General features: G+C 47.0%; 8 non-coding genes and 5 pseudogenes across 8 annotated transcripts; all 13 read right to left on the bottom strand.

Moving 5' to 3' along the window:
* Positions 1-1,108: 1,108 nt before the first annotated feature.
* LOC142720191 (U2 spliceosomal RNA) lies at positions 1,109-1,299 on the bottom strand. The gene has a single exon (XR_012873001.1). It is a non-coding gene; the product is annotated as a U2 spliceosomal RNA (small nuclear RNA).
* A 1,290-nt stretch (positions 1,300-2,589) lies between these two features.
* LOC142720190 (U2 spliceosomal RNA) lies at positions 2,590-2,780 on the bottom strand. The gene has a single exon (XR_012872999.1). It is a non-coding gene; the product is annotated as a U2 spliceosomal RNA (small nuclear RNA).
* Positions 2,781-4,070: 1,290 nt separating this feature from the next.
* Positions 4,071-4,261, bottom strand: LOC142720189 (U2 spliceosomal RNA). Its single transcript, XR_012872998.1, has one exon. It is a non-coding gene; the product is annotated as a U2 spliceosomal RNA (small nuclear RNA).
* A 1,290-nt stretch (positions 4,262-5,551) lies between these two features.
* On the bottom strand, positions 5,552-5,765 carry LOC142720135 (U2 spliceosomal RNA; annotated as a pseudogene).
* A 1,351-nt stretch (positions 5,766-7,116) lies between these two features.
* On the bottom strand, positions 7,117-7,227 carry LOC142720154 (U2 spliceosomal RNA; annotated as a pseudogene).
* Positions 7,228-8,517: 1,290 nt separating this feature from the next.
* Positions 8,518-8,718, bottom strand: LOC142720129 (U2 spliceosomal RNA; annotated as a pseudogene).
* A 1,350-nt stretch (positions 8,719-10,068) lies between these two features.
* Positions 10,069-10,179, bottom strand: LOC142720153 (U2 spliceosomal RNA; annotated as a pseudogene).
* Positions 10,180-11,461: 1,282 nt separating this feature from the next.
* LOC142720188 (U2 spliceosomal RNA) lies at positions 11,462-11,652 on the bottom strand. The gene has a single exon (XR_012872997.1). It is a non-coding gene; the product is annotated as a U2 spliceosomal RNA (small nuclear RNA).
* Positions 11,653-12,934: 1,282 nt separating this feature from the next.
* LOC142720187 (U2 spliceosomal RNA) lies at positions 12,935-13,125 on the bottom strand. The gene has a single exon (XR_012872996.1). It is a non-coding gene; the product is annotated as a U2 spliceosomal RNA (small nuclear RNA).
* Positions 13,126-14,407: 1,282 nt separating this feature from the next.
* LOC142720186 (U2 spliceosomal RNA) lies at positions 14,408-14,598 on the bottom strand. The gene has a single exon (XR_012872995.1). It is a non-coding gene; the product is annotated as a U2 spliceosomal RNA (small nuclear RNA).
* A 1,282-nt stretch (positions 14,599-15,880) lies between these two features.
* LOC142720132 (U2 spliceosomal RNA) lies at positions 15,881-16,067 on the bottom strand. The gene has a single exon (XR_012872964.1). It is a non-coding gene; the product is annotated as a U2 spliceosomal RNA (small nuclear RNA).
* Positions 16,068-16,857: 790 nt separating this feature from the next.
* Positions 16,858-16,927, bottom strand: LOC142720161 (U2 spliceosomal RNA; annotated as a pseudogene).
* A 1,272-nt stretch (positions 16,928-18,199) lies between these two features.
* On the bottom strand, positions 18,200-18,390 carry LOC142720184 (U2 spliceosomal RNA). Its single transcript, XR_012872994.1, has one exon. It is a non-coding gene; the product is annotated as a U2 spliceosomal RNA (small nuclear RNA).
* Positions 18,391-19,034: the final 644 nt, after the last annotated feature.

Raw genomic sequence — 19,034 nt, 5'->3', positions numbered from 1 at the left:
CACCACAATGCAGTGCTGAAAGAGGAGGAATCTACATAAAAACGCCTTCCTGGCAACGCCCAAATGCCCTCCTGCCATGCAGATAAACACTGGCAGCGGCAGCAAGTGCATGCCCACAGCCACCCCTTGTTCCTTCACACCTTGTATCAGCTTTAATCCAGTCCTGTGCTGCCTGCTGAGCAGCACTGAACAACACTGCCTGGGCCCAGGCTTTTATCTCTGAGGCAGGCCCCATTATGATGTCAGAAAGCTGGCTCTGGAATCCTGAGGGCTCCACTATGACACGTGCAAAGTTCCGTCTGAACTTTATATAAGACTGTGAGGCTCAGTCAGTCACTCAGTGTTGCCTGAGAGGGCAACACTGCAACAGCCGGCCGCCAGGCTGTCTTTTTTTTGCACATTTATTTGCCTCCAGGAGGCCACAAGAGGGAGACAAGGGACTGCAAAATGGAAAATAGGCATCCACCAACTTTACAGACAACTTCTCTTTGCTCCTACAACCTCCATCCTTGCACAGTTTGTTATTCTTCCAGGTAACATAGTAACAAATCCAAATTGCTGCTCTCTTTGTAGGCAAGCAAGGGTTTGTTGCAACTGCAATTCTTACTTCTTCTTGAAATGTAGGGACGACAGTACATTCCATCACATCCACCTAGTGTACACAGGTAGGTCCATTGTGGCGGGTAGGCGGCTGGCTGCTTTAATGGCTGTTTGCTGTTCCCCTACTCCACTCCACTCCACTATTTGACTGTGGTGCTGCATCAATCAGTGGCTGGCTCAGGTGCAGCTCTTTAACTTACCTAGGAGGGAGGGAGGGAGGGCGGAGAGAAGACAAGGAAGGTGAATGAGCTGTTCCAATGTGAAATGCCGGAAACACAGAAACACAGAAGACACACACACACACACACACACACACACAACAAGAGGTGGCAATGTATTCATTAATTGCATTTAATAAATGAGCTCATTATCACACATGACTGTACAAATGCATTGTCCAACAGGTGTTGAAATAATGGGATTAAAAGGGGAGATCCCTTCAGAAAGACAGAAACAATGGCAAAGAGAAAAAACACTTTTGGAATCTGATTTTAGTCAACACATAAGGGAAGGGTGCACCGGTCCTGGAAATACTGCAATACCAGGTCAATGCGTGGAGTGGACAGAGCAAGCTCTATTTCCATCTCCCTGTTCTAAAAATCCATTTAATATATGGTCCCCAGATAGGGGACGTATCAGATATTAAACTGATAAGAACAGATACTACACTTGATCTTAGCCAAAAGGCCGAGAAGCGATAACCCGAGCGGCCCTTGCCTTGCCCGAGCCTGTCCCATACTGCTGTTCACCCCTTGCAGCGATTCAGCCTACTCCTAGGCAATTCCATGGGGCCCTGCAGGCTCACACACATTTACAGCTACTAAGCGGGAGGTGAATAAAGGCCGGAGAGGAAGCCAGACAGGATTTGCTTCTTTTGCTTGCACCACAATGCAGTGCTGAAAGAGGAGGAATCTACATAAAAACGCCTTCCTGGCAACGCCCAAATGCCCTCCTGCCATGCAGATAAACACTGGCAGCGGCAGCAAGTGCATGCCCACAGCCACCCCTTGTTCCTTCACACCTTGTATCAGCTTTAATCCAGTCCTGTGCTGCCTGCTGAGCAGCACTGAACAACACTGCCTGGGCCCAGGCTTTTATCTCTGAGGCAGGCCCCATTATGATGTCAGAAAGCTGGCTCTGGAATCCTGAGGGCTCCACTATGACACGTGCAAAGTTCCGTCTGAACTTTATATAAGACTGTGAGGCTCAGTCAGTCACTCAGTGTTGCCTGAGAGGGCAACACTGCAACAGCCGGCCGCCAGGCTGTCTTTTTTTTGCACATTTATTTGCCTCCAGGAGGCCACAAGAGGGAGACAAGGGACTGCAAAATGGAAAATAGGCATCCACCAACTTTACAGACAACTTCTCTTTGCTCCTACAACCTCCATCCTTGCACAGTTTGTTATTCTTCCAGGTAACATAGTAACAAATCCAAATTGCTGCTCTCTTTGTAGGCAAGCAAGGGTTTGTTGCAACTGCAATTCTTACTTCTTCTTGAAATGTAGGGACGACAGTACATTCCATCACATCCACCTAGTGTACACAGGTAGGTCCATTGTGGCGGGTAGGCGGCTGGCTGCTTTAATGGCTGTTTGCTGTTCCCCTACTCCACTCCACTCCACTATTTGACTGTGGTGCTGCATCAATCAGTGGCTGGCTCAGGTGCAGCTCTTTAACTTACCTAGGAGGGAGGGAGGGAGGGCGGAGAGAAGACAAGGAAGGTGAATGAGCTGTTCCAATGTGAAATGCCGGAAACACAGAAACACAGAAGACACACACACACACACACACACACACACAACAAGAGGTGGCAATGTATTCATTAATTGCATTTAATAAATGAGCTCATTATCACACATGACTGTACAAATGCATTGTCCAACAGGTGTTGAAATAATGGGATTAAAAGGGGAGATCCCTTCAGAAAGACAGAAACAATGGCAAAGAGAAAAAACACTTTTGGAATCTGATTTTAGTCAACACATAAGGGAAGGGTGCACCGGTCCTGGAAATACTGCAATACCAGGTCAATGCGTGGAGTGGACAGAGCAAGCTCTATTTCCATCTCCCTGTTCTAAAAATCCATTTAATATATGGTCCCCAGATAGGGGACGTATCAGATATTAAACTGATAAGAACAGATACTACACTTGATCTTAGCCAAAAGGCCGAGAAGCGATAACCCGAGCGGCCCTTGCCTTGCCCGAGCCTGTCCCATACTGCTGTTCACCCCTTGCAGCGATTCAGCCTACTCCTAGGCAATTCCATGGGGCCCTGCAGGCTCACACACATTTACAGCTACTAAGCGGGAGGTGAATAAAGGCCGGAGAGGAAGCCAGACAGGATTTGCTTCTTTTGCTTGCACCACAATGCAGTGCTGAAAGAGGAGGAATCTACATAAAAACGCCTTCCTGGCAACGCCCAAATGCCCTCCTGCCATGCAGATAAACACTGGCAGCGGCAGCAAGTGCATGCCCACAGCCACCCCTTGTTCCTTCACACCTTGTATCAGCTTTAATCCAGTCCTGTGCTGCCTGCTGAGCAGCACTGAACAACACTGCCTGGGCCCAGGCTTTTATCTCTGAGGCAGGCCCCATTATGATGTCAGAAAGCTGGCTCTGGAATCCTGAGGGCTCCACTATGACACGTGCAAAGTTCCGTCTGAACTTTATATAAGACTGTGAGGCTCAGTCAGTCACTCAGTGTTGCCTGAGAGGGCAACACTGCAACAGCCGGCCGCCAGGCTGTCTTTTTTTTGCACATTTATTTGCCTCCAGGAGGCCACAAGAGGGAGACAAGGGACTGCAAAATGGAAAATAGGCATCCACCAACTTTACAGACAACTTCTCTTTGCTCCTACAACCTCCATCCTTGCACAGTTTGTTATTCTTCCAGGTAACATAGTAACAAATCCAAATTGCTGCTCTCTTTGTAGGCAAGCAAGGGTTTGTTGCAACTGCAATTCTTACTTCTTCTTGAAATGTAGGGACGACAGTACATTCCATCACATCCACCTAGTGTACACAGGTAGGTCCATTGTGGCGGGTAGGCGGCTGGCTGCTTTAATGGCTGTTTGCTGTTCCCCTACTCCACTCCACTCCACTATTTGACTGTGGTGCTGCATCAATCAGTGGCTGGCTCAGGTGCAGCTCTTTAACTTACCTAGGAGGGAGGGAGGGAGGGCGGAGAGAAGACAAGGAAGGTGAATGAGCTGTTCCAATGTGAAATGCCGGAAACACAGAAACACAGAAGACACACACACACACACACACACACACACAACAAGAGGTGGCAATGTATTCATTAATTGCATTTAATAAATGAGCTCATTATCACACATGACTGTACAAATGCATTGTCCAACAGGTGTTGAAATAATGGGATTAAAAGGGGAGATCCCTTCAGAAAGACAGAAACAATGGCAAAGAGAAAAAACACTTTTGGAATCTGATTTTAGTCAACACATAAGGGAAGGGTGCACCGGTCCTGGAAATACTGCAATACCAGGTCAATGCGTGGAGTGGACAGAGCAAGCTCTATTTCCATCTCCCTGTTCTAAAAATCCATTTAATATATGGTCCCCAGATAGGGGACGTATCAGATATTAAACTGATAAGAACAGATACTACACTTGATCTTAGCCAAAAGGCCGAGAAGCGATAACCCGAGCGGCCCTTGCCTTGCCCGAGCCTGTCCCATACTGCTGTTCACCCCTTGCAGCGATTCAGCCTACTCCTAGGCAATTCCATGGGGCCCTGCAGGCTCACACACATTTACAGCTACTAAGCGGGAGGTGAATAAAGGCCGGAGAGGAAGCCAGACAGGATTTGCTTCTTTTGCTTGCACCACAATGCAGTGCTGAAAGAGGAGGAATCTACATAAAAACGCCTTCCTGGCAACGCCCAAATGCCCTCCTGCCATGCAGATAAACACTGGCAGCGGCAGCAAGTGCATGCCCACAGCCACCCCTTGTTCCTTCACACCTTGTATCAGCTTTAATCCAGTCCTGTGCTGCCTGCTGAGCAGCACTGAACAACACTGCCTGGGCCCAGGCTTTTATCTCTGAGGCAGGCCCCATTATGATGTCAGAAAGCTGGCTCTGGAATCCTGAGGGCTCCACTATGACACGTGCAAAGTTCCGTCTGAACTTTATATAAGACTGTGAGGCTCAGTCAGTCACTCAGTGTTGCCTGAGAGGGCAACACTGCAACAGCCGGCCGCCAGGCTGTCTTTTTTTTGCACATTTATTTGCCTCCAGGAGGCCACAAGAGGGAGACAAGGGACTGCAAAATGGAAAATAGGCATCCACCAACTTTACAGACAACTTCTCTTTGCTCCTACAACCTCCATCCTTGCACAGTTTGTTATTCTTCCAGGTAACATAGTAACAAATCCAAATTGCTGCTCTCTTTGTAGGCAAGCAAGGGTTTGTTGCAACTGCAATTCTTACTTCTTCTTGAAATGTAGGGACGACAGTACATTCCATCACATCCACCTAGTGTACACAGGTAGGTCCATTGTGGCGGGTAGGCGGCTGGCTGCTTTAATGGCTGTTTGCTGTTCCCCTACTCCACTCCACTCCACTATTTGACTGTGGTGCTGCATCAATCAGTGGCTGGCTCAGGTGCAGCTCTTTAACTTACCTAGGAGGGAGGGAGGGAGGGCGGAGAGAAGACAAGGAAGGTGAATGAGCTGTTCCAATGTGAAATGCCGGAAACACAGAAACACAGAAGACACACACACACACACACACACACACACAACAAGAGGTGGCAATGTATTCATTAATTGCATTTAATAAATGAGCTCATTATCACACATGACTGTACAAATGCATTGTCCAACAGGTGTTGAAATAATGGGATTAAAAGGGGAGATCCCTTCAGAAAGACAGAAACAATGGCAAAGAGAAAAAACACTTTTGGAATCTGATTTTAGTCAACACATAAGGGAAGGGTGCACCGGTCCTGGAAATACTGCAATACCAGGTCAATGCGTGGAGTGGACAGAGCAAGCTCTATTTCCATCTCCCTGTTCTAAAAATCCATTTAATATATGGTCCCCAGATAGGGGACGTATCAGATATTAAACTGATAAGAACAGATTTTTTTTTTTTTTTTTTTTTTTTTTTTTTTTTTTCATTCAGATCACGTCTTAAAAATCATAAAATTCAAAATAAAAAAGACTTAGATCATCACAATGAAAACTGAAAACGTATAATTAACTTTTGTTTTCCTCTTTCCTTTTTTCCTTTTAAGAAATCAAAAAAACATTCCTTTTTTAACAGCAATAGTTCCTAACATATCCACTAAATGTTCCTGCAAATCATAACCATCCCATTCACAGTTTACAATGCACGCTAACCACGTTGGCACACCATACCGTTCAAGAAACCCTGGTAAATTTTCTCTTACACAGAGCCGCACCCTTCTCCGCATTTTTTCAAAATTAATTTTACTACGTAACTGCTCTACTTCTTCCAGTAACCTGTCTCTTTCTGCTCTTTCCTCTTCTGAAATGACACTTTTTTTCTTTCTCTCTGCTTTTTTCCTTTTTTTCTCATCACTTTGCCCACTTCCTTCCAATTTCTGAAGCTTTCCTTCTTCCAAACTAACTTCCGCTTCCTTTCTTTTGACTATCTTCTTATTTTCCTCTTGTACCTCACGTTTGCTTTTCTTTGGGCATGATTTGAATATGTGCCCCTCCTCTCCACACATATTACATACTTTCCCTTTCTGACATTCATTATACTTATGCCCCTCTTGCAGACATTTTGTACACATTACTTTCTCACACGTTTCTCTCTCATGACCATAATCTTTACAATTCAAACAAAACATATCCATTCCCAAAAAAAATAAATTTCCACATGCACTTCCAATCTTAAACCGCGCTGGAGGAAACAATAGGTTTCTAGATTCACCAATTCTCACAAATTTACAAAGAAATTTCCATTTCCCAGTCCAAAATCCAAAGGGGTTAAACACTTTCCCCTTTCCCACCACCTCCTCACAAAACTTAGTGAGAAATGACTTAATGTCCTCTTCCTCCACGTAAGGCGAAAACATCTTTACGACCACCAACTTCTTGTTTGGCACAAAATGTGGTGTTACCTTCACACCCACAAGTCTTGGGTCCCTTTTACCTTCCTTCAAGCGTTCCAAAAAATCTGAATAAATTTCTTCTGTAGCGAAGGTAACGTCAAAGCACCCTCTCCTCGGATAGTCCATCACCGCCAAAATGCACGATCTCTCCAGCTGAAAGAAATCCAACAAAAGGACCTTCGTGATGTACTCCAAATCCTTCCTTTGCCTCTCAGATTCCTCCACGAAAAACCGGACCGCATTCCTGGTTCGCATATGTTCGGGAATTTCCTCCATCCTGCTCCAAAAGAATTCCAGCAATCTCCAAAGAAATACCTTCAGTACCGGAGTACCAGGCAGGTGATCGCTCCCCGTTGCCCTGGACTAATCCTCCTCCCCAATAGCAGCAGAGGGGTGAAGTCTCTCCTAAGAGAAACGATCCCCCCAGGCCAAGGAAAAGGGTACCAGGGCACCTCCTGACCAAGAAACAAGGCAATACCCTAAAGTACTACACTTGATCTTAGCCAAAAGGCCGAGAAGCGATAACCCGAGCGGCCCTTGCCTTGCCCGAGCCTGTCCCATACTGCTGTTCACCCCTTGCAGCGATTCAGCCTACTCCTAGGCAATTCCATGGGGCCCTGCAGGCTCACACACATTTACAGCTACTAAGCGGGAGGTGAATAAAGGCCGGAGAGGAAGCCAGACAGGATTTGCTTCTTTTGCTTGCACCACAATGCAGTGCTGAAAGAGGAGGAATCTACATAAAAACGCCTTCCTGGCAACGCCCAAATGCCCTCCTGCCATGCAGATAAACACTGGCAGCGGCAGCAAGTGCATGCCCACAGCCACCCCTTGTTCCTTCACACCTTGTATCAGCTTTAATCCAGTCCTGTGCTGCCTGCTGAGCAGCACTGAACAACACTGCCTGGGCCCAGGCTTTTATCTCTGAGGCAGGCCCCATTATGATGTCAGAAAGCTGGCTCTGGAATCCTGAGGGCTCCACTATGACACGTGCAAAGTTCCGTCTGAACTTTATATAAGACTGTGAGGCTCAGTCAGTCACTCAGTGTTGCCTGAGAGGGCAACACTGCAACAGCCGGCCGCCAGGCTGTCTTTTTTTTGCACATTTATTTGCCTCCAGGAGGCCACAAGAGGGAGACAAGGGACTGCAAAATGGAAAATAGGCATCCACCAACTTTACAGACAACTTCTCTTTGCTCCTACAACCTCCATCCTTGCACAGTTTGTTATTCTTCCAGGTAACATAGTAACAAATCCAAATTGCTGCTCTCTTTGTAGGCAAGCAAGGGTTTGTTGCAACTGCAATTCTTACTTCTTCTTGAAATGTAGGGACGACAGTACATTCCATCACATCCACCTAGTGTACACAGGTAGGTCCATTGTGGCGGGTAGGCGGCTGGCTGCTTTAATGGCTGTTTGCTGTTCCCCTACTCCACTCCACTCCACTATTTGACTGTGGTGCTGCATCAATCAGTGGCTGGCTCAGGTGCAGCTCTTTAACTTACCTAGGAGGGAGGGAGGGAGGGCGGAGAGAAGACAAGGAAGGTGAATGAGCTGTTCCAATGTGAAATGCCGGAAACACAGAAACACAGAAGACACACACACACACACACACACACACACAACAAGAGGTGGCAATGTATTCATTAATTGCATTTAATAAATGAGCTCATTATCACACATGACTGTACAAATGCATTGTCCAACAGGTGTTGAAATAATGGGATTAAAAGGGGAGATCCCTTCAGAAAGACAGAAACAATGGCAAAGAGAAAAAACACTTTTGGAATCTGATTTTAGTCAACACATAAGGGAAGGGTGCACCGGTCCTGGAAATACTGCAATACCAGGTCAATGCGTGGAGTGGACAGAGCAAGCTCTATTTCCATCTCCCTGTTCTAAAAATCCATTTAATATATGGTCCCCAGATAGGGGACGTATCAGATATTAAACTGATAAGAACAGATTTTTTTTTTTTTTTTTTTTTTCATTCAGATCACGTCTTAAAAATCATAAAATTCAAAATAAAAAAGACTTAGATCATCACAATGAAAACTGAAAACGTACAATTAATTTTTGTTTTCCTCTTTCCTTTTTTTTTCTTAAGAAATCAAAAAAACATTCCTTTTTTAACAGCAATAGTTCCTAACATATCCACTAGATGTTCCTGCAAATCATTACCATCCCACTCACAGTTTACAATGCACGTTAACCACGTTGGCACACCATACCTTTCAAGAAACCCTGGTAAATTTTCTCTTACACAGAGCCGCACCCTCCTCCGCATTTTTTCAAAATTAATTTTACTACGTAACTGCTCTACTTCTTCCAATAACCTGTCTCTTTCTGCTCTTTCCTCTTCTGAAATGACACTTTTTTTCTTTCTCTCTGCTTTTTTCCTTTTTTTCTCATCACTTTGCCCACTTCCTTCCAATTTGTGAAGCTTGCCTTCTTCCAAACTAACTTCCGCTTCCTTTCTTTTGACTATCTTCTTATTTTCCTCTTGTACCTCACGTTTGCTTTTCTTTGGGCACGATTTGAATATGTGCCCCTCCTCTCCACACATATTACATACTTTCCCTTTCTGACATTCATTATACTTATGTCCCTCTTGCAGACATTTTGTACACATTACTTTCTCACAGGCTTCTCTCTCATGACCATACTCTTTACAATTCAAACAAAACATATCCATTCCAAGAAAAAATAAATTTCCACACGCACTTCCAATCTTGAACCGCGCTGGAGGAAACAATAGGTTTCTAGATTCACCAATTCTCACAAATTTACAAAGAAATTTCCACTTCCCAGTCCAAAATCCAAAAGGGTTAAACACTTTCCCCTTTCCCACCACCTCCTCACAAAACTTATTGAGAAATAACTTAATGTCCTCTTCATCCACGTAAGGCGAAAACATTTTTACAACCACCAACTTTTTGTTTGGCACAAAATGTGGTGTTACCTTCACACCCACAAGTCTTGGGTCCCTTTTACCTTCCTTCAAGCGTTCTAAAAAGACAGCATAAATTTCTTCTGTGGCGAAGGTAACGTCAAAGCACCCTCTCCTCGGATAGTCCATCACCGCCAAAATGCATGATCTCTCCAGCTGAAAGAAATCCAACAAAAGAACCTTTGTGATGAACTCCAGATCCTTCCTTTGTCGCTCAGATTCCTCCACGAAAAACCGGACAGCATTCCTGGTACGCATATATTCGGGAATTTCCTCCATCCTGCTCCAAACGAATTCCAGCAATCTCCAAAGAATACCTTCAGTACCGAAGTACCAGGCAGGTGATCGCTCCCCGTTGCCCTGGACTAATCCTCCTCCCCAATAGCAGCAGAGGGGTGAAGTCTCTCCTAAGAGAAACGATCCCCCCAGGCCAAGGAAAAGGGTACCAGGGCACCTCCTGACCAAGAAACAAGGCAATACCCTAAAGTACTACACTTGATCTTAGCCAAAAGGCCGAGAAGCGATAACCCGAGCGGCCCTTGCCTTGCCCGAGCCTGTCCCATACTGCTGTTCACCCCTTGCAGCGATTCAGCCTACTCCTAGGCAATTCCATGGGGCCCTGCAGGCTCACACACATTTACAGCTACTAAGCGGGAGGTGAATAAAGGCCGGAGAGGAAGCCAGACAGGATTTGCTTCTTTTGCTTGCACCACAATGCAGTGCTGAAAGAGGAGGAATCTACATAAAAACGCCTTCCTGGCAACGCCCAAATGCCCTCCTGCCATGCAGATAAACACTGGCAGCGGCAGCAAGTGCATGCCCACAGCCACCCCTTGTTCCTTCACACCTTGTATCAGCTTTAATCCAGTCCTGTGCTGCCTGCTGAGCAGCACTGAACAACACTGCCTGGGCCCAGGCTTTTATCTCTGAGGCAGGCCCCATTATGATGTCAGAAAGCTGGCTCTGGAATCCTGAGGGCTCCACTATGACACGTGCAAAGTTCCGTCTGAACTTTATATAAGACTGTGAGGCTCAGTCAGTCACTCAGTGTTGCCTGAGAGGGCAACACTGCAACAGCCGGCCGCCAGGCTGTCTTTTTTTTGCACATTTATTTGCCTCCAGGAGGCCACAAGAGGGAGACAAGGGACTGCAAAATGGAAAATAGGCATCCACCAACTTTACAGACAACTTCTCTTTGCTCCTACAACCTCCATCCTTGCACAGTTTGTTATTCTTCCAGGTAACATAGTAACAAATCCAAATTGCTGCTCTCTTTGTAGGCAAGCAAGGGTTTGTTGCAACTGCAATTCTTACTTCTTCTTGAAATGTAGGGACGACAGTACATTCCATCACATCCACCTAGTGTACACAGGTAGGTCCATTGTGGCGGGTAGGCGGCTGGCTGCTTTAATGGCTGTTTGCTGTTCCCCTACTCCACTCCACTCCACTATTTGACTGTGGTGCTGCATCAATCAGTGGCTGGCTCAGGTGCAGCTCTTTAACTTACCTAGGAGGGAGGGAGGGAGGGCGGAGAGAAGACAAGGAAGGTGAATGAGCTGTTCCAATGTGAAATGCCGGAAACACAGAAACACAGAAGACACACACACACACACACACAACAAGAGGTGGCAATGTATTCATTAATTGCATTTAATAAATGAGCTCATTATCACACATGACTGTACAAATGCATTGTCCAACAGGTGTTGAAATAATGGGATTAAAAGGGGAGATCCCTTCAGAAAGACAGAAACAATGGCAAAGAGAAAAAACACTTTTGGAATCTGATTTTAGTCAACACATAAGGGAAGGGTGCACCGGTCCTGGAAATACTGCAATACCAGGTCAATGCGTGGAGTGGACAGAGCAAGCTCTATTTCCATCTCCCTGTTCTAAAAATCCATTTAATATATGGTCCCCAGATAGGGGACGTATCAGATATTAAACTGATAAGAACAGATACTACACTTGATCTTAGCCAAAAGGCCGAGAAGCGATAACCCGAGCGGCCCTTGCCTTGCCCGAGCCTGTCCCATACTGCTGTTCACCCCTTGCAGCGATTCAGCCTACTCCTAGGCAATTCCATGGGGCCCTGCAGGCTCACACACATTTACAGCTACTAAGCGGGAGGTGAATAAAGGCCGGAGAGGAAGCCAGACAGGATTTGCTTCTTTTGCTTGCACCACAATGCAGTGCTGAAAGAGGAGGAATCTACATAAAAACGCCTTCCTGGCAACGCCCAAATGCCCTCCTGCCATGCAGATAAACACTGGCAGCGGCAGCAAGTGCATGCCCACAGCCACCCCTTGTTCCTTCACACCTTGTATCAGCTTTAATCCAGTCCTGTGCTGCCTGCTGAGCAGCACTGAACAACACTGCCTGGGCCCAGGCTTTTATCTCTGAGGCAGGCCCCATTATGATGTCAGAAAGCTGGCTCTGGAATCCTGAGGGCTCCACTATGACACGTGCAAAGTTCCGTCTGAACTTTATATAAGACTGTGAGGCTCAGTCAGTCACTCAGTGTTGCCTGAGAGGGCAACACTGCAACAGCCGGCCGCCAGGCTGTCTTTTTTTTGCACATTTATTTGCCTCCAGGAGGCCACAAGAGGGAGACAAGGGACTGCAAAATGGAAAATAGGCATCCACCAACTTTACAGACAACTTCTCTTTGCTCCTACAACCTCCATCCTTGCACAGTTTGTTATTCTTCCAGGTAACATAGTAACAAATCCAAATTGCTGCTCTCTTTGTAGGCAAGCAAGGGTTTGTTGCAACTGCAATTCTTACTTCTTCTTGAAATGTAGGGACGACAGTACATTCCATCACATCCACCTAGTGTACACAGGTAGGTCCATTGTGGCGGGTAGGCGGCTGGCTGCTTTAATGGCTGTTTGCTGTTCCCCTACTCCACTCCACTCCACTATTTGACTGTGGTGCTGCATCAATCAGTGGCTGGCTCAGGTGCAGCTCTTTAACTTACCTAGGAGGGAGGGAGGGAGGGCGGAGAGAAGACAAGGAAGGTGAATGAGCTGTTCCAATGTGAAATGCCGGAAACACAGAAACACAGAAGACACACACACACACACACACAACAAGAGGTGGCAATGTATTCATTAATTGCATTTAATAAATGAGCTCATTATCACACATGACTGTACAAATGCATTGTCCAACAGGTGTTGAAATAATGGGATTAAAAGGGGAGATCCCTTCAGAAAGACAGAAACAATGGCAAAGAGAAAAAACACTTTTGGAATCTGATTTTAGTCAACACATAAGGGAAGGGTGCACCGGTCCTGGAAATACTGCAATACCAGGTCAATGCGTGGAGTGGACAGAGCAAGCTCTATTTCCATCTCCCTGTTCTAAAAATCCATTTAATATATGGTCCCCAGATAGGGGACGTATCAGATATTAAACTGATAAGAACAGATACTACACTTGATCTTAGCCAAAAGGCCGAGAAGCGATAACCCGAGCGGCCCTTGCCTTGCCCGAGCCTGTCCCATACTGCTGTTCACCCCTTGCAGCGATTCAGCCTACTCCTAGGCAATTCCATGGGGCCCTGCAGGCTCACACACATTTACAGCTACTAAGCGGGAGGTGAATAAAGGCCGGAGAGGAAGCCAGACAGGATTTGCTTCTTTTGCTTGCACCACAATGCAGTGCTGAAAGAGGAGGAATCTACATAAAAACGCCTTCCTGGCAACGCCCAAATGCCCTCCTGCCATGCAGATAAACACTGGCAGCGGCAGCAAGTGCATGCCCACAGCCACCCCTTGTTCCTTCACACCTTGTATCAGCTTTAATCCAGTCCTGTGCTGCCTGCTGAGCAGCACTGAACAACACTGCCTGGGCCCAGGCTTTTATCTCTGAGGCAGGCCCCATTATGATGTCAGAAAGCTGGCTCTGGAATCCTGAGGGCTCCACTATGACACGTGCAAAGTTCCGTCTGAACTTTATATAAGACTGTGAGGCTCAGTCAGTCACTCAGTGTTGCCTGAGAGGGCAACACTGCAACAGCCGGCCGCCAGGCTGTCTTTTTTTTGCACATTTATTTGCCTCCAGGAGGCCACAAGAGGGAGACAAGGGACTGCAAAATGGAAAATAGGCATCCACCAACTTTACAGACAACTTCTCTTTGCTCCTACAACCTCCATCCTTGCACAGTTTGTTATTCTTCCAGGTAACATAGTAACAAATCCAAATTGCTGCTCTCTTTGTAGGCAAGCAAGGGTTTGTTGCAACTGCAATTCTTACTTCTTCTTGAAATGTAGGGACGACAGTACATTCCATCACATCCACCTAGTGTACACAGGTAGGTCCATTGTGGCGGGTAGGCGGCTGGCTGCTTTAATGGCTGTTTGCTGTTCCCCTACTCCACTCCACTCCACTATTTGACTGTGGTGCTGCATCAATCAGTGGCTGGCTCAGGTGCAGCTCTTTAACTTACCTAGGAGGGAGGGAGGGAGGGCGGAGAGAAGACAAGGAAGGTGAATGAGCTGTTCCAATGTGAAATGCCGGAAACACAGAAACACAGAAGACACACACACACACACACACAACAAGAGGTGGCAATGTATTCATTAATTGCATTTAATAAATGAGCTCATTATCACACATGACTGTACAAATGCATTGTCCAACAGGTGTTGAAATAATGGGATTAAAAGGGGAGATCCCTTCAGAAAGACAGAAACAATGGCAAAGAGAAAAAACACTTTTGGAATCTGATTTTAGTCAACACATAAGGGAAGGGTGCACCGGTCCTGGAAATACTGCAATACCAGGTCAATGCGTGGAGTGGACAGAGCAAGCTCTATTTCCATCTCCCTGTTCTAAAAATCCATTTAATATATGGTCCCCAGATAGGGGACGTATCAGATATTAAACTGATAAGAACAGATACTACACTTGATCTTAGCCAAAAGGCCGAGAAGCGATAACCCGAGCGGCCCTTGCCTTGCCCGAGCCTGTCCCATACTGCTGTTCACCCCTTGCAGCGATTCAGCCTACTCCTAGGCAATTCCATGGGGCCCTGCAGGCTCACACACATTTACAGCTACTAAGCGGGAGGTGAATAAAGGCCGGAGAGGAAGCCAGACAGGATTTGCTTCTTTTGCTTGCACCACAATGCAGTGCTGAAAGAGGAGGAATCTACATAAAAACGCCTTCCTGGCAACGCCCAAATGCCCTCCTGCCATGCAGATAAACACTGGCAGCGGCAGCAAGTGCATGCCCACAGCCACCCCTTGTTCCTTCACACCTTGTATCAGCTTTAATCCAGTCCTGTGCTGCCTGCTGAGCAGCACTGAACAACACTGCCTGGGCCCAGGCTTTTATCTCTGAGGCAGGCCCCATTATGATGTCAGAAAGCTGGCTCTGGAATCCTGAGGGCTCCACTATGACACGTGCAAAGTTCCGTCTGAACTTTATATAAGACTGTGAGGCTCAGTCAGTCACTCAGTGTTGCCTGAGAGGGCAACACTGCAACAGCCGGCCGCCAGGCTGTCTTTTTTTTGCACATTTATTTGCCTCCAGGAGGCCACAAGAGGGAGACAAGGGACTGCAAAATGGAAAATAGGCATCCACCAACTTTACAGACAACTTCTCTTTGCTCCTACAACCTCCATCCTTGCACAGTTTGTTATTCTTCCAGGTAACATAGTAACAAATCCAAATTGCTGCTCTCTTTGTAGGCAAGCAAGGGTTTGTTGCAACTGCAATTCTTACTTCTTCTTGAAATGTAGGGACGACAGTACATTCCATCACATCCACCTAGTGTACACAGGTAGGTCCATTGTGGCGGGTAGGCGGCTGGCTGCTTTAATGGCTGTTTGCTGTTCCCCTACTCCACTCCACTCCACTATTTGACTGTGGTGCTGCATCAATCAGTGGCTGGCTCAGGTGCAGCTCTTTAACTTACCTAGGAGGGAGGGAGGGAGGGCGGAGAGAAGACAAGGAAGGTGAATGAGCTGTTCCAATGTGAAATGCCGGAAACACAGAAACACAGAAGACACACACACACACACACACAACAAGAGGTGGCAATGTATTCATTAATTGCATTTAATAAATGAGCTCATTATCACACATGACTGTACAAATGCATTGTCCAACAGGTGTTGAAATAATGGGATTAAAAGGGGAGATCCCTTCAGAAAGACAGAAACAATGGCAAAGAGAAAAAACACTTTTGGAATCTGATTTTAGTCAACACATAAGGGAAGGGTGCACCGGTCCTGGAAATACTGCAATACCAGGTCAATGCGTGGAGTGGACAGAGCAAGCTCTATTTCCATCTCCCTGTTCTAAAAATCCATTTAATATATGGTCCCCAGATAGGGGACGTATCAGATATTAAACTGATAAGAACAGATTTTTTTTTTTTTTTTTTTTTTTTTAAAAGCCCGAGTCGTGCTTTCTATCACCCAAGTGCATAAAAAGTGCAGAGGTGCCACACAAAAAGTGCACAAGGATGCGGTCTATCGCAGCCCTTCTCTTAAAAGAGAGAGGCCCCGCATAACCATTCCCTGACCCTCCAAACCTTAGGCCTAGAGGATCAAGGATCGATGGTCCCCCCTCGCCGAAGCTTAGGGAGACCCAAACACACTCCTAGGCTTCTACCTGGGCTGCCACCCCAGTGTCCACCTAGGAGCCTGCATCCTAGTTGCACCTCCCCTCCGAAGAAGGGAGGCCGGGTTGCAGGGGAAAAAGGAACCAGAAGGCCACACATTTTCCCCCTAGACCTCAGGAGGGTCCCAAAAGGGCACCGCATCCCAAAATCCTTGTGACAAACGTGACAAACACACAGTGAAAAACAAAATTAAATAAGTGGATGTGCGCTGTGATACAGCCTGGACATCCGCCAGGTATATAAAAATTCCTCATCTCCCAGCCAGAAGGCCGGGAGAATAAAGGTGTGTGCTCATATAGCGTGAAAGAGAGTGCGTGCAAGTGTGCCTTCACTCAGTGGGATCCCACCCCCAGTGAGTTAGGGCACCCCAGGGTCACCAGCCCTGGGGCACATAGCAACTCGGGCTTCCAAACTACCCGGCCTAATGACCTCGATCCGGCGGTCGCCTGGTCACCTACAAATGGTACCTTTAAACCAAATGCGTACACCAGAGCGATGACCGTTGTGGTTCCCTGCCCTCACCTCGGCGTTCTGTCATCCCCCTACGATGGCCCACGTACCACCGGCAGGGATGATTACTAACCTCAGCTTGAGCAGGTACTACACTTGATCTTAGCCAAAAGGCCGAGAAGCGATAACCCGAGCGGCCCTTGCCTTGCCCGAGCCTGTCCCATACTGCTGTTCACCCCTTGCAGCGATTCAGCCTACTCCTAGGCAATTCCATGGGGCCCTGCAGGCTCACACACATTTACAGCTACTAAGCGGGAGGTGAATAAAGGCCGGAGAGGAAGCCAGACAGGATTTGCTTCTTTTGCTTGCACCACAATGCAGTGCTGAAAGAGGAGGAATCTACATAAAAACGCCTTCCTGGCAACGCCCAAATGCCCTCCTGCCATGCAGATAAACACTGGCAGCGGCAGCAAGTGCATGCCCACAGCCACCCCTTGTTCCTTCACACCTTGTATCAGCTTTAATCCAGTCCTGTGCTGCCTGCTGAGCAGCACTGAACAACACTGCCTGGGCCCAGGCTTTTATCTCTGAGGCAGGCCCCATTATGATGTCAGAAAGCTGGCTCTGGAATCCTGAGGGCTCCACTATGACACGTGCAAAGTTCCGTCTGAACTTTATATAAGACTGTGAGGCTCAGTCAGTCACTCAGTGTTGCCTGAGAGGGCAACACTGCAACAGCCGGCCGCCAGGCTGTCTTTTTTTTGCACATTTATTTGCCTCCAGGAGGCCACAAGAGGGAGACAAGGGACTGCAAAATGGAAAATAGGCATCCACCAACTTTACAGACAACTTCTCTTTGCTCCTACAACCTCCATCCTTGCACAGTTTGTTATTCTTCCAGGTAACATAGTAACAAATCCAAATTGCTGCTCTCTTTGTAGGCAAGCAAGGGTTTGTTGCAACTGCAATTCTTACTTCTTCTTGAAATGTAGGGACGACAGTACATTCCATCACATCCACCTAGTGTACACAGGTAGGTCCATTGTGGCGGGTAGGCGGCTGGCTGCTTTAATGGCTGTTTGCTGTTCCCCTACTCCACTCCACTCCACTATTTGACTGTGGTGCTGCATCAATCAGTGGCTGGCTCAGGTGCAGCTCTTTAACTTACCTAGGAGGGAGGGAGGGAGGGCGGAGAGAAGACAAGGAAGGTGAATGAGCTGTTCCAATGTGAAATGCCGGAAACACAGAAACACAGAAGACACACACACAACAAGAGGTGGCAATGTATTCATTAATTGCATTTAATAAATGAGCTCATTATCACACATGACTGTACAAATGCATTGTCCAACAGGTGTTGAAATAATGGGATTAAAAGGGGAGATCCCTTCAGAAAGACAGAAACAATGGCAAAGAGAAAAAACACTTTTGGAATCTGATTTTAGTCAACACATAAGGGAAGGGTGCACCGGTCCTGGAAATACTGCAATACCAGGTCAATGCGTGGAGTGGACAGAGCAAGCTCTATTTCCATCTCCCTGTTCTAAAAATCCATTTAATATATGGTCCCCAGATAGGGGACGTATCAGATATTAAACTGATAAGAACAGATACTACACTTGATCTTAGCCAAAAGGCCGAGAAGCGATAACCCGAGCGGCCCTTGCCTTGCCCGAGCCTGTCCCATACTGCTGTTCACCCCTTGCAGCGATTCAGCCTACTCCTAGGCAATTCCATGGGGCCCTGCAGGCTCACACACATTTACAGCTACTAAGCGGGAGGTGAATAAAGGCCGGAGAGGAAGCCAGACAGGATTTGCTTCTTTTGCTTGCACCACAATGCAGTGCTGAAAGAGGAGGAATCTACATAAAAACGCCTTCCTGGCAACGCCCAAATGCCCTCCTGCCATGCAGATAAACACTGGCAGCGGCAGCAAGTGCATGCCCACAGCCACCCCTTGTTCCTTCACACCTTGTATCAGCTTTAATCCAGTCCTGTGCTGCCTGCTGAGCAGCACTGAACAACACTGCCTGGGCCCAGGCTTTTATCTCTGAGGCAGGCCCCATTATGATGTCAGAAAGCTGGCTCTGGAATCCTGAGGGCTCCACTATGACACGTGCAAAGTTCCGTCTGAACTTTATATAAGACTGTGAGGCTCAGTCAGTCACTCAGTGTTGCCTGAGAGGGCAACACTGCAACAGCCGGCCGCCAGGCTGTCTTTTTTTTGCACATTTATTTGCCTCCAGGAGGCCACAAGAGGGAGACAAGGGACTGCAAAATGGAAAATAGGCAT

The sequence above is a fragment of the Rhinoderma darwinii genome, unplaced genomic scaffold (genome assembly GCF_050947455.1).
Source record: "Rhinoderma darwinii isolate aRhiDar2 unplaced genomic scaffold, aRhiDar2.hap1 Scaffold_491, whole genome shotgun sequence".
Classification (NCBI taxonomy): domain Eukaryota; kingdom Metazoa; phylum Chordata; class Amphibia; order Anura; family Rhinodermatidae; genus Rhinoderma; species Rhinoderma darwinii.
Note: the sequence above shows the minus strand (reverse complement) of the source record. Positions and strands in the feature narration are given on the sequence as shown.